This window comes from Strigops habroptila, chromosome 7 (genome assembly GCF_004027225.2).
Source record: "Strigops habroptila isolate Jane chromosome 7, bStrHab1.2.pri, whole genome shotgun sequence".
Taxonomy (NCBI): domain Eukaryota; kingdom Metazoa; phylum Chordata; class Aves; order Psittaciformes; family Psittacidae; genus Strigops; species Strigops habroptila.
The window spans coordinates 47,830,832-47,844,599 of record NC_044283.2 but is presented as its reverse complement, the minus strand read 5'-3'; positions in this window follow the sequence as shown (position 1 = coordinate 47,844,599).

Here is a 13,768-nt window from a genome sequence, read left to right as displayed (position 1 = left end):
GCACAGGGTTGTAACTATATTCCACACTGGTAGGAGTTACTGTACACTGACATATCAGAAAGGAAACCAAACCCTTTGTAATCTGAGCAGACTCATGGTTTACTTTCTTCTGTGATGAAACAGAGATTTGTGTAGCTTACATTATAAAGTTAACTTTTAAGCTGTTTATTCTAAGACTTTCTTTTCAGAGTCTTGGAAATCTTCTGCAATGAGTAGTTAGCAACAGCAAAGCTCATAAGATTTTATTTGCTTTACTGAAATCAGGTTTTCATTAGAGACCAAAGCTGAGGGAGATTGCTTTTGGGAAGTACTTTGTGTCTGCAGCTGAAAAGTGTGAGCTGAGGAAGAACTAGGTTTGTAGTAAATGCTTGGGTCCAGTTGCAAGCTGATGCAGAAGAGGGAGTCTACATTCCACTTGAGACAATTCTTTGCTACAGGGAACAGTATCAAAAAGGAAGAAAGCTGTATGCACTTGCTACATCCCTTCTGCCAAAGTACACTCAGCTCCTTCCTTAGGCTGCTTCATCCTATTCATGTAAGAGTAGGAACATTCATGTAGCATTCACTGAATATGCATTTAGATAGCTTAGATTTATTTTACTCTTCCCTGAAACATTCAGAAATCAGTCTACCAGTCAATAGAGGACCATGTTAGCCCTAACTGTAGATATTATCATCTAAGCATGTGATAAACCAAAAATTTCCTTAATACAGTTCTTTCAGTAGCACAGTATTCAGTATTGAAAAGTATAAGAATAATCACCCTGAGCCTAACTGCATTGCTGGATAGAAGTGAGCAGGCACCTGGGTATCTACATAAAGGAAGCTTCAAATCCTTTTTACTTCCTGTGGCTCTATTTTGACTCTCCAAGCCCACGCTCTTCAGGTAGCTGTCACAGCACTGGCTCGGTCCAAAGGGTGAGGGGAATTTCAAATTTACATCTCTTCCACCCTCCTAGAGAAGTCAACACACAAGAAATAGTGTAGTGACAACATGACGTATGGCAGTGTCTGCATGATACAAAGGAGATTTTGCATTTGTTCTACAGGGACAAACACCAAATATCTTAAAAATGCTCTCCCCCTGTCAAAACTCACTGATGAATAGGGTCACATAACAATATTAAAAATGTATTTGCCATATAATGCCCAGGGATAGTGAAATGTTTCAACTAAGCGACATAGTTAGATCATCCTTTCTGAACTGCAAAACATATTTCTGAGTTTGGTACGATGCTTTGCTGTGGTTTAACCTCAGGTGGTAACCAAGTACTGCTCGCTCACTCCTCTCCCCCCACAGAGGGATGGGGAGGAGAATTAGAAAAAGGTAAGACCCATGGGTTGAGATAAGAACAGTTTAATAATTGAGATTAAAGTAAAATACTAACATAATAATAAACAGAAAGAGGAATGAACCCCAACAAACAGCAGTGATGCATAATACAATTGCTTACCACCCGCTGGCTGACATCCAGCCCGATCCAAGCAGTGATCTGCCCTTCTGGGTGACTCCCCCAGTTTATATACTAGGCATGATGTGCTGTGGTATGGAATACCCCTTTGGCTAGTTTGGGTCAGGTGTCCTGTCTCTGCTTCCGCCCGACTTCTTCTGCCCCTCCTCACTGGCAGAGCATGAGACTGAAAAATCCTTGATCAGGCTAAGTGCTACTTAGGAACTAAAACGTCGGTGTGTTACCATCGTTGTTCTCAGACTAAAGCCAAAACACAGCACTGCACCAGCTACTAGGAAAAAAATTAACTCTATCACAGCCAAACCCAGAATATGCTTCTTGTTCCCAAGCTCAGGAAAGGCTCCTGTGTTAGCTAAAGTCATCTCACATGGTACTTTTTCCTAAGTACTGCTGACTCTTGAGTTCAGATAATCAGTTCTTACAAGTCTTTATTGACCATGGTAGATGACTTCACCTTTCTGATAACTGTTTCAGCTAGAATAAGAAACAGCATTTGATCCTTCACATAGCGAAGAACAAAATGTTACATCTGATATTTTTAAATTCACTAGTTAAAAGGCACTATTCTAAATATATCGCATGAACTCTCATAGTTTACTAGATTAGGTATTAAAATCGAATCTAGAAAGTCTGTGTTAAAACTAGCTTTTGCTGAAGCAATATCTTCTTTTTTAAAAAGATATCCCAATCTAGGGATGTCAAATGAAGAGAAAATCCACTTTTTCTCCAGGCATTTTTATTCTAATGGATAATTACTCTTAAAAGGAAATATTAAAATTCATAACTAGTTTTCTTGATTACTCAGAATAATTTGACCCTTTTGCTATTCATTTTTCATGTTGCTTTTAATAAGCAATAAGCAGGGGAAACAAACTAAGTTTTCTGCAGGAGGAGGGGGATAGAATCGCGAAAACTCCAGGAAAAAGACAGATCCACCAACAAACGGCAAAATTTTCACAATGTGAAATTGTAGAGAGCTCCACTGAGCTCGCTGTTGTATCAATTAAGGCTAGTTAATAACCAGATTTTATTTTTAATGCTCAAATATTTCTATGTTAACTTATTCAGGTTTCTGCAATTACCTATCAACAGACAAAATACCTGAGCAGAGTCTAAAAAAAATGCTTGCAGAAAGGCTCTCCCAAGAATCACTTAAATTCACTTCATGTTGAAGTTTCACATTTAGATCCACAAAGGACTCTTGTTCCAATATATAGAATATGGATGATCACACAGGATACATTCATAGCCATAATTCAAGTCAGCTTACAGAGCTCTGAAAATGCAAATTAAATCTTGAGAGATGCGGCTTCACATGTTTGAAATCTTGTACTATTGAACAGTAATTCACACTTTCCAACTGTCCTATATAATTAAGCCATACGCCACTGAAGAACTTGAAGGCTGTAGAGACATTAAAAACAACATTTACCTCCCTACAGCAAGAAGCCAGTGAAGGAGTGGGGAAGGGATCAGCAGCTTTGTCACTTAAGGTATCTGTGATAATTAATGGTTGGATATTCTCCAGCTTGAGCAGTCTTTCACATTAAAAGAAAAAATAAAAACCCATGGGTTTATTTCACAGGTTTCTGTCCGCATATGTGCTTGTCATCAGAAGCATGGTTTAGTATGTGTTGCTAAAATACAGACAAATGCATCACAGTTTCAAAATGAGAATAACATTTTTAGCAGGAGCATCGGCAGTAGATATAAAGCTGTCTATTATTCCTGATGTGGCCTGCCTCTTCAAAATGAGCAGAAAATGGCAAGTTCACTCCCACTGAGCTAGTAGCATATTCATTTTTGGCATCTCAAAGTGACATGAAATAGCAGAGAAGTTAAAGTACTTTCATACCAACTCAGAGATAATTCCAGGTTTAGTAAAAGCAGTTACTTTTGAGCACGTGTTCTCATTTTATTTTTGGTGGCTACAGAAAAGAATATATTTTCGCATATTAGTTTAACAGATCACTAGCACAGGCAGATGTTTGATGCTCTGTTTTATGAGCCATTTGTCACCTGAAACAGGGAGCTTGATTTTTAGAGCCAGTATTTTCAACATGCGCAGCCACCTGGTAGGAAAGTCTCATGGTTTCTGTTTAGCTCCTACCTAAACTCTCTTCCAGCCTCTGGAATGGCAATCTGGCAGCAGGGGTAACGTGTCTCCCTAACTCACACTCCCTGTGTCCTATGAGGGGGCTGAGACATGAGCTTGCTGACATTGGTAACCCCTCAGATTCACATGACGGGCCCTTTATTTCAGAAACCTGAAAGTAATCATTCCCTGGGTATATCTTTCATGATAAGGTTTATTTTTTGTTTCTGACTGTGTATCCACAGGCTTCAAACGAAAACAGTAAAACAAATGGTCTTTTTTTAACTATATAATTTGTTTTTTATTAAATAAAGCTGACTTTCCTGAAATTCACCTTAAAAAAATAGGACGAAATAATTATACCAACATGTACATATTTAATTATGTAGAAAGCACAGACATCGTACATTTGCTAGGCCGAAGAAACACTTGTATGGGAAGTAGATTGTAGCACAACAAGTAGGAGTGGATGTTATCACACACAATATGTTGCCTAGAACTTACAGACTAGTTTGTATTTTCTTAAGATGCTCAGAAGCTGAAACTGAATCACTGGAAACATAAGTCCCAGTTTGCCTGCCTAGTGTGGTCTAGCGTACCTCTACCTTTAGGCATCAGTGATACGGCAGCTGCTACAACACAGCAATACAGTAATTCTGAGGTCTGAGAAGTCTTTGACAGAATATAGGAAGATATGCACTACAACACTTGATTTGCTGACTTCTTGGACCTCACATATCCTTGGAAAAAATAAAGGGGGGGGGAGAGAAAATTTGTACCTTTCTGTAAACAGTAACACTGTCAATATGATACAATACACATCTCAGCAGAAAATACCTCTTTTTACACTAATTCATTCACTTAATTTTGAGGAATATCGAGTTTCATAACCTAAGCCCATCCATCTTCAAAACAAATTTTAATAGGTGGAAGCATTGCACATCCGAAAAAAAGAACAGTAAGAAGAAGGTTTTAGAAAGAGCTAGTGAACATCCTTTTGTTGTCGGTTTTCTGCAAACATGTCTGCAGAAGGCAATACACATCCTTTAGCTTAGATTTCATTAGCCACTGCACACTCCATGGGGAGGGAGGACAAACCAAGCGTGGAGGCGAAAGGAAATCCATCAAGATTCTGAATGCTAAGATAGCTCTTCTGCAGGAAGGAGTCATGGGCTAGGTAAGGAGATCCTGAAGCACAGAGCTTGCTTGAACATTATGTATAGTGATGGATACAAATGAGTATGAGGATCTACATGGCATGGCAAACATATTTTGTATAGGTATGTGATTGAATTCAAGAATAGCAATCTTTTGATTCCTTTGGATTATGGGGTATGAGACCAGTCAAAATACCTGTAATCCAAAACGTGTGAACTCACAACTTCTTTGTCTTGTGAATATTTGATTAACAAGTGCTTTGAGTAGAGTAGTTGCATAGACACAAAGCACTTCTTTTTCTAGATCTAGCCTTTTGAATCTCCAATATCTATATTAATAGTATTAACTTCACAGGAAAGACTTCGTAATTGCTTCTGCAGAGAAAGGAGCTTACGCAGTTCTTAATGCACAGCTGTTCTCTAAGCTGGCTTCCCCATACCTAGATTTATCTGTTGTATTTCAGAAACAGTTTATAGAGATAAAATGTTAAGGGGCAACACTTTTCACTGTATCTTTCTTCTAGTTTTCTTATGTATTCTCATTTTAGTTCCCCTAGATAAGAATGCATTTCGATTTCACATTCCCTTAATTGGTAATTATGGATCAAGTCAAGACTATAGTGTGAAATTTCACATCTCCCCAGCATACCAATTTAACAGTTAGGCAAAATATAAGCACAAGCCTGCATGGCAGCTGCACAAACAAGCAAAACTGAGAACAGTTTTATACATATGAAAAATACAAAAAGCATCTTTAGGAAAGAGTGACTATTTGCTATTTTCTTTAGTCATTTTGGTGCAGTTACAACCCAGCCCATGCAAAAGCAGGGAACTCACCACCTCTTTCTTGCTCTCTCTCTGCTCGACTGAAGAAGCTATTTTCTGTTCATCACTCTTTAGGTTTACCTCTGCACTGCTGCTTCAGCCCTTCTACGTGAGTAAGGAACACTAAAATAAGCAAGGTAAAGCGCTTGGCTGCTTGTAGTTGTGCTTTCTGGATGCTGACAGCAGTCATAGGAGCCTCTTCCCAGGTCTCTTGCATCTCCTCTTGGGCCTTGCTTGCAGAGGGCAAAGGCACATGTGGACAAAAAGCAAGGTCTACTCTGACTAGCCCATCACACAGCAGATAGAAGATATTTTTCCTGCACAGCAGTTAAGAAACAATGAAGAAAAACAAGATCTCTTTCAGCTGGCATATACTGTTAATGAAAGTCTCACAGTATGTGTTGCAGGTAAAGATAGCAATCAAAACATTATAGCTTTTTGAAAAAACAACACTAAAACTCAATTTCCATTAAAAACAATATAAACATACAAACAAAAAATCACTATATCCATTGGAATTAAGCTGATCTCATGATTTTTTCCAGGCATCACAAACTGAAAAAAAGGTGCCATATTTCTTCCAGGCCTGGTCATTCTGTTTCCTTCCACCTGGGATTTGTTATGGTTCTTAAATAGCACAGGACTATGAATGCTAAAGCCAGTCCACTTAGCCAGACCTTTTCTCCATGAAATAAGTGGAAGGAATAGTACAACTACACCTGCTGAGAAAAAGAAAGAAGAAAAATAACAAGCCTTTTCTTGTCATCATTTGGTCAGGTCACTGTAGCCCTCAAGCGATAAAATAGAAACTCTCCTATGAGTTAACCCTAAAGCAAGCCCCAAAATCTTCCTATCACTTGAAGCAGGACCCTGTTTAAATGTCTCAGCTGAACTGATTCACAGCACTTATTTTACTGCAGAGCAGGACTAGATACTCAGCTGTGGCCATTTTTAACTTCTTTCAGGAACGAAATGGGATTTTTTGACCTGAAGTTGAATTTAACAACTACCTTTGCTGTAAAATAGAAGAGGAGGAGGAGAAGTTTTTTGAAAAAGATAAAAGTTTTCAGTCCATTTATAGTGGATAGAATATGTTCATTTCATTCAGAAAAGATGGTTAAAAAAAAGATGAAAGTGAAAGTCTTTACCCTGCATAGAAGAAATGTTTGATGTTAGACAGCACTTTTATTCTTAATTTTTGCCTGGACTTTTGAACAAGTGCCTTCATTTAAGGGGTGAATGCTAAGATCACAATAAGAATCAGTGAGAGGGAAAGGAATCAGATATTACAGAAAGTTGCAGGGATGAGGGCTGGAATCTCATTGCTCTAATACCTGGGTGCATTGCAAAAATTAATTAATTTTCATTGCACTCTTTGTGAGATAAGGGGATGATTGTATCTGTTATACAGCAAAGAAACTGAAGCACCGTAGAGGTCTTTCACCATAGAGGTCTCATTTGATCGATATAGCACGTGATTTTTCAGAGTACACAGTGTTATACAGCATTTACTATAGTTAAAGCCCAGCCTTTACACCCTAGTTTCTCTAAAAAAAAAAAGTAAAACATGATCAATCAGCTCTTGTAAACAGCATGTTCAGAGTATTTTCATGCCACAGTATGAATTAACAGTTAATAGCAGAAGGGTTTGCGTTATTCTTAAAAAAAAGGAAGATTGCAAGAATCCCTCCATAGCTTTTATAACACCAGAGGTTATGAAGCACATAGTAAAACAAATCATTATGTGAACAGACAGAAAGTTTTGCAGATAAAATAACCTGTATGTCAACTAGCGCTGAGTGGTCTGTGTATGCTGTCAGCTAGTCTTCACTTTCTGGGATGCTTATCTGATGTTAATGATACAACAGGAGCTAATTACTGAATAGTCAAGTATGTACTAGAGAAACCCTACCTTTTTTCCTCACTTTCCAACTTAAGACTCATGGCCATTCCCTGCTAATTGCATTGTATGGATTACTTAAGTGCCAATGTAAGCTGCATGAAAAAGATAACACTGAACTGGGAGATGAGTAAAAAGGATCTGACCTTCTTAGTCAAGGTCACTGACAGCGTAATTATTCTGATAAGCTAGGCATAATGATCTCGTGTGCTATCAAGACACCCAGGCTATTCAGTTCAGTAAAAATATGTTGCATTTTCCAGTATATAATCCATGTATGTGTTTTTAAAACATGTCTCATAGATTAAAGCTACTCATGCTGATCTGCCTGAACACAGGACTGTGTGCCAGCATGATACTGCCAATGGAAGAAGGGTGTTGGAAAGGGTTGTTGCATGCAAGGCTGCCTTAGACATCCCTCCTACTGGACAAACGAAAGCAGGAGGAGCCAGGTCTGAATTTCACTGCTCTAGGCAGGAACTTTTCTGCTCTCTCCCACTCACAGAGCTTTGGCAGACTGGGGTTGTGAGTGGTACAGCAGAGGACCCTCTGCCTCTGCTGCCAAAGAGCTCAGTGTCAGTGTATAAGGTCTGGGAAGCACCATCAAACTCCCCAGAGAGGATGCAGTGGCAGCAGGACCAGGCTTCAGCTGCTGTGCTACTTCTTAGGACAGGAACGAAGCTGAGGAGAGGACACCTTATGGCCCCACCAGAAATCCTGGCTAAATCAATCCCCTTGCCTTTCATGGATTCTCACTATACTGTCCCACCAGCTAGAGCTTGCAAACTTCTGCCAAAATAAAATAACTAAAGAGAAGTTGCCAGATCTGTGCAACAGGCCCATGTTTGCAGAATCAGGTGAAAAGAGCCCATGTGGGTTTATTGCGGGGTGTAAAGTTCATTGCTCTCACGTTCCCAACAAACAGTGGGTTGAAAGAAAGCTCAGTCTGCATAATAATCCCTGAATTTTGAAAAACCCTTAGTCTTTATTCACAAGAAAATCACTTATGCATGTGCAGTTGACAGGACAAAATGCGAAGTTTCATTGAACTTCAGGGTGGCTGTACTTTTTTCTTTTTCATCCCCTAAGCTCTACACATAAATGTCAATGTACCCAGGAAAAACAGTGTTATGTCATGTGGGTTTGTATAAAATCAAGGCAAGGGTTTTCAGCATGTAGAAAACACACCTACCTCATGACTAAGACACTTCAGCAATGTAACACGAAATATCACAATGCTTGCAAGGATCCTTCTTTATCACATGACCAACCAGCGTGGACTGTTCTGTCCCACTGCACTGGGACAGCTACCCCCGTTGAACAAAAGCAGCTGGGAAAATGGCTGGGCGGTGAGTGGAAATGAGGCAAGCCAGCATGCATAAGGCTTCAGAAAGAATCAGCCCTCCAAGGGCATGCAAAGCCTCCGGCCAGAGCTGGAAGCAGACCTGTGCCTGTGTGGTGAAACAAGGCTGCAAAGAAATAATTCATTAGTATTAAGATTAAATGAAGTTGATTCCAGTGAGCAAAAGCAGTGATTCATGTACCTGAAGTTCTACCAAAGATCAGATGTCTTTTGGGCTCCTTTTGATGCTGCAGCAATGGTGGAATATGTATTCATTTGATGGAAACAATGTCTTTCTAGCCTCAGAAGGAAATACAGGGTTTCCCATTGCAGGTAGGGGTTGGTGTTGGGACTGATCCTGTTCAACATCTTTGTCAGTGACATGGACAGTGAGATTGACTGCATCCTCAGCAAGTTTGCCGATGACACCAAGCTGTGTGTTTCAGTTGATACGCTGGAGGGAAGGGATGGGATCCAGAGGGACCTGGACACGCCCATGAGGTGGGCCAATGCCCATCAGGTGAAGTTCAACCAAGCCAAGTGCAAGGTCCTACACCTGAGTCAGGGCAATCTCAGGCACAGCTACAGGTTGGGCAGAGAAGAGATTCAGAGCAGCCCTGTGGAGAAGGACTTGGGGGTGTTGGTAGATGAGAAACTGAACATGAGCCGGCTTCAGTGTGCGCTCGCAGCCCAGAAAGCCAATCGTGTCCTCAGCTGCATCAAAAGAAGCATGACCAGCAGGTCAAAGGAAGTGATCTTGCCCCTCTGCTCTGCTCTCATGAGACCGCACAATTCTATGATTCCATGATTCTCTATCAAAATTATATGCTTTTCTGTGACTTGTTCTGTGTATTCGCTGCTCAGTAATATAATATCACCTGCTCGGTAGCCTCTGGACTGGGGTAAATATTTGTGCTGCCACACTGAATCTGCTGATCAGCTCATCTTCTCCCCTTCTGTTTGTTTGTTTGTTTGTAAGTGTAATATACCTCTAAGTAAAGCAACTGAGATTTAAGTAAATTAATCATAACAATCATCACACTGTAATGGAGTGTATTTCCCTCTGTGCCTTTGCATTTATTTAATGATCTTACCAGCTAAGTATACAGTTGCTTGTGGTGTTTTCACACATCTACAGAAGTGCAAAAGATGCATAGAATATGCAAGTTGATGGACAGACAGTTACAATGGAGAGTAACAGACAACATACCGCCCTATTCCAGCATACCTCCTAAATAATATTTTTCTTCTGTTACAGACGGTTTTGCTCATTGTGAAACCACTGAGGCTGGTTTAAGAGCTGAGACTCCACAGCTCACAGAAAATACTGGAGTGACATTTCTATCTTATTCCCAGATCTAGTTCATCGTGAGTCTAAGGCAAAAAAAGTCCAACAAGCACTGTAAACAATCAGGTTTGGGAAAATAATCTCATCGACCATTTAATTTTCACTTAACTGCAGTCCCAAAAGACAAGATGGAACATGTTTTTTCCTCAGTGACCGAGCCACTTTAATCTTTGGCTACAGTCTATCAGCTATTCTTTTCAAGCCTACATAATTTGTATTTTGAGTTCAAAATAAAATACCATCTCCTCTGATTCCACACAGATGCATCCGTTCTTCTTGATTTCAGGTCAAGGAAGGCTCTAACTACACTCTACACAACAGAAGTCTCTGAATTGCTATGTAAGCTGTTAGGAAAACTAATGTATTCAAGTGTCTGCAAACCTCCTTCTTCCTTAATCCACATTTCGGGGTTGGCAAATCTTCTTTTCCTTGGTGGCTCTACCTCTCCTGTGCAGTATGTATCTTTAATTACATTTTGCTATACATAATCCAAGCCATCCAATGTTATATATGTGACAACACAGAAAATTACTTCATAGCTAGAATGACAGTTAGGCTGAAGGAAAGCTGTCAGGGATACAAAGAAATTCCGTGTTGTTTCCTGCATTTTGAAAGATTCAAGGGTCAGAGGTAAAAACAAAACCAAAAATCTGAAATGTTTCAGGTTTCATTAGTTTCATAGTTATGTTTACTTGATAATGAAAAAAGGCAGTAAAAAAACCTCAGATTTACTGTGAAACCTGTCTTAACATTATATTCACTTGCTCTCTAGAACTGTACATATCACTTTTCTCCTGCTTTGCTTCTCAGACAGAAAGCTTTCCCTGAAAAAGAAATGCCTTTTGCCATGTGTTTGTACAGCGTATTTCACAAGGTCCACAGCAGCTGGGATCTTTCAGTGCTATGGAAAAAAAATCAGTTAAAAACTACTGCTTTTACAGGAAAAACACATTCCACAGGCTTTCATGCAGCAATCATCCACTAGGACTAATTTGAATATATAAGAAAACAAATGGCTTCTGAAGGCTGCAGTAGCAATCAAAGGAATTGCCTGGGTTGGATAGAGAATCAAAACCAATGACGCACACTACATGACAGACCACTGCTTGCGCAGGCTGAAGATGGTGTTTTAAAGTTGCTTTTACAGCTGCTAAGGTGATGAAGGACTGCTGTCCAGATGAGACAACATTTCTGGAATATCACTCAGGAACAAGGAGCATCTGGATTTACTTTGTCATTTGGCTCATGCTATACCGTCCTCCGAGCAAACCCAGGGTGCCTCGAGTTTGTGAGAGTGTACTTTGCTCTGCCTTGCAGTAATTATATAATAAACACAGCCATGTACACAGCCATCTACATGTCATCCCCTTTGGAGGTGTTTCAATTTGGACACACAGAAAAATCAAGATATTCCTAATAACTAATCATTTTCAAAACTGTTAGCCAAAATGCGTTTAAAAGCAAACCCATGTTACAAGTATGTTAGCAGTGCCAGACATTTTCAGAGCTGCCTTGGGTGTTATATGCCATCAAAACATTTGATGGGAGGGGCTTTAAATGTGGTCCTCCTGTTATACTGTCTGTTGATGTATTTCTGCCCTAGACAATTAAGCTAGAAATTTCCTTTTTTCCCTGTCTTCACCAAATTAAACTCTGCTCACATTAATCTGCTCCATATGGTCATTAGCTGGGTTACATTTCATATTCAGGATAATAAGATGGGATTTATTGTAGGCATCCCACAATTCCAGATGTGGTTGCATAGTCATGGGTTGAAAAAGTCAATTCCCCTCTCTGCCCCCACTTCATTCCTTGCCAAATATTGCTTCTGAGTAGCCAAGTAATATGCCAATGCAGTCTGACAGAGGGCACAGAAGAATGCACACCATAAATGCCAAATTAATAAACCTCATGGTTTTCTCTGATGAAAAAAACTGTAAGCTTATATTCAGCTATGGGGAAGGAAATATAGAGCAAGTGAACAATAGGTAGGGATGGGAGGATTACAGATTTCTCAGTTCTAAACAAATTATCTTAAATAGACAAGTCTTTCTTCTCTCTTCATCTCTCCTTTTTTCCCCCCTGCAATTATTTTGCTCAACAATGAATACTCCGCTGCCTGCTGCAGCATAATGAAAAAGAACAGCTGTGTGTCAATGTTTCCACAGTAATCGAAGAAAAAGGCAAATAGTCTTTATTTTTTTTCCTTTTTGCAGTCATGCTCTTCTGATATGAGTGGTGGGTTACAGACATTTATCCCAGTGGATCTCAACAATGCTACAGTGATTACATTTTATCTTGTCACATCTGTTTAGAAATAATACATAACTCTCAAAAAAATCTAGGTTAGGATAGCTTATTAGACACCCATCTACACTGGCAAGACAAGGTAATTTAGGTAAGACTAAGACCTATGCTGGACATAGGAAGTCAAGGAGAGATGTGGGACTTGTTAACGGCAGGTCTGAAAGGAAATATTTTATTTGCAAATAGAGCCCCTTCCTTGTCTGGTGCAGTGCCCCAGCAGGTATGTGAGTGGGGCTTTAAAAAAAAAGAGAATGAAAGAGGGGGAAAAATCACAGTGAGAGGATTAAACAAATACTGATCCTGTTATAAGCGGCATGCAGCCGTGTCATGGTTTATGGTACTCTCCAGAATCATAGAATAGTTAGGGTTGGAAAGGACCTCAAGATCACCTAGTTCCAACCCCCCTGCCATGGGCAGGGACACCTCACACTAGACTGTGTCGCCCAAGGCTCTGTCCAACCTGGCTTTGAACACTGCCAGGGATGGCGCATTTGCCACTTCCTCAGGCAACCTCTTCGACAGCAAGTTTTTCTCTATATGGTTGAGGTCTATTGACAGGATTATAGAAAACAAAATTGTTGTCTGATCCTGGTGATATAATGTGTAGAATAGCACACTTCATTATAAAACTGAGTTTACTAGGAATGAGAGTTGGAAGTATATTCCCCATGACAACCAATGTCTGTGTGTTTACAAGCTCTCTGCATATTCTAAATTACCCTATTCTGAACAATGGATATAATTATTATAGGAACATCAGCTTCACAGTGTTTTCAAATCTGGGGAGGGGGCTATTATTTATTTTGTGCATCTTTTCCCTGCAACATCCTTGCATTTGAGGAGGTAAATGGGCAGTTGTTGCAGTGAAAATAAGAGAACTCCAGGGCTGATGAGCTTTTAAGTGTCTCTGGTCTGCATTTCCAGCTGTCAGTATGAAAATGCTTAGAAGAGACAGAGTATGGTAGGGAGAAGGTTATCATGTTTCCCGTGTCTTTTTCCAAGTACAGAAAAAATACACAGGATGACTCCTTGTTCTCTACAATCCACATAGCCACAGGTCAGGTAAATTTGTGGTTGCCAATGCCTTCCTGGGAATGAGCTTCTGGAATGAGATGCCAGCCAGAAATCAGTGTAGCACCCTTACACCAGTTTAGGCATCCAATATTTGTATATTTATCATTAATCCCAACCTCCAGGTTAAATTTTTACCTCATATTTGTCCAAGCCTCTTGCAAGCTTCCCTCAGGTTAAGCTACAATCTAACACGATTGTGAAGGTGGATGCCTGTGCCTGAAGAGCATGGGTCTGCATGGAGGGGTGGC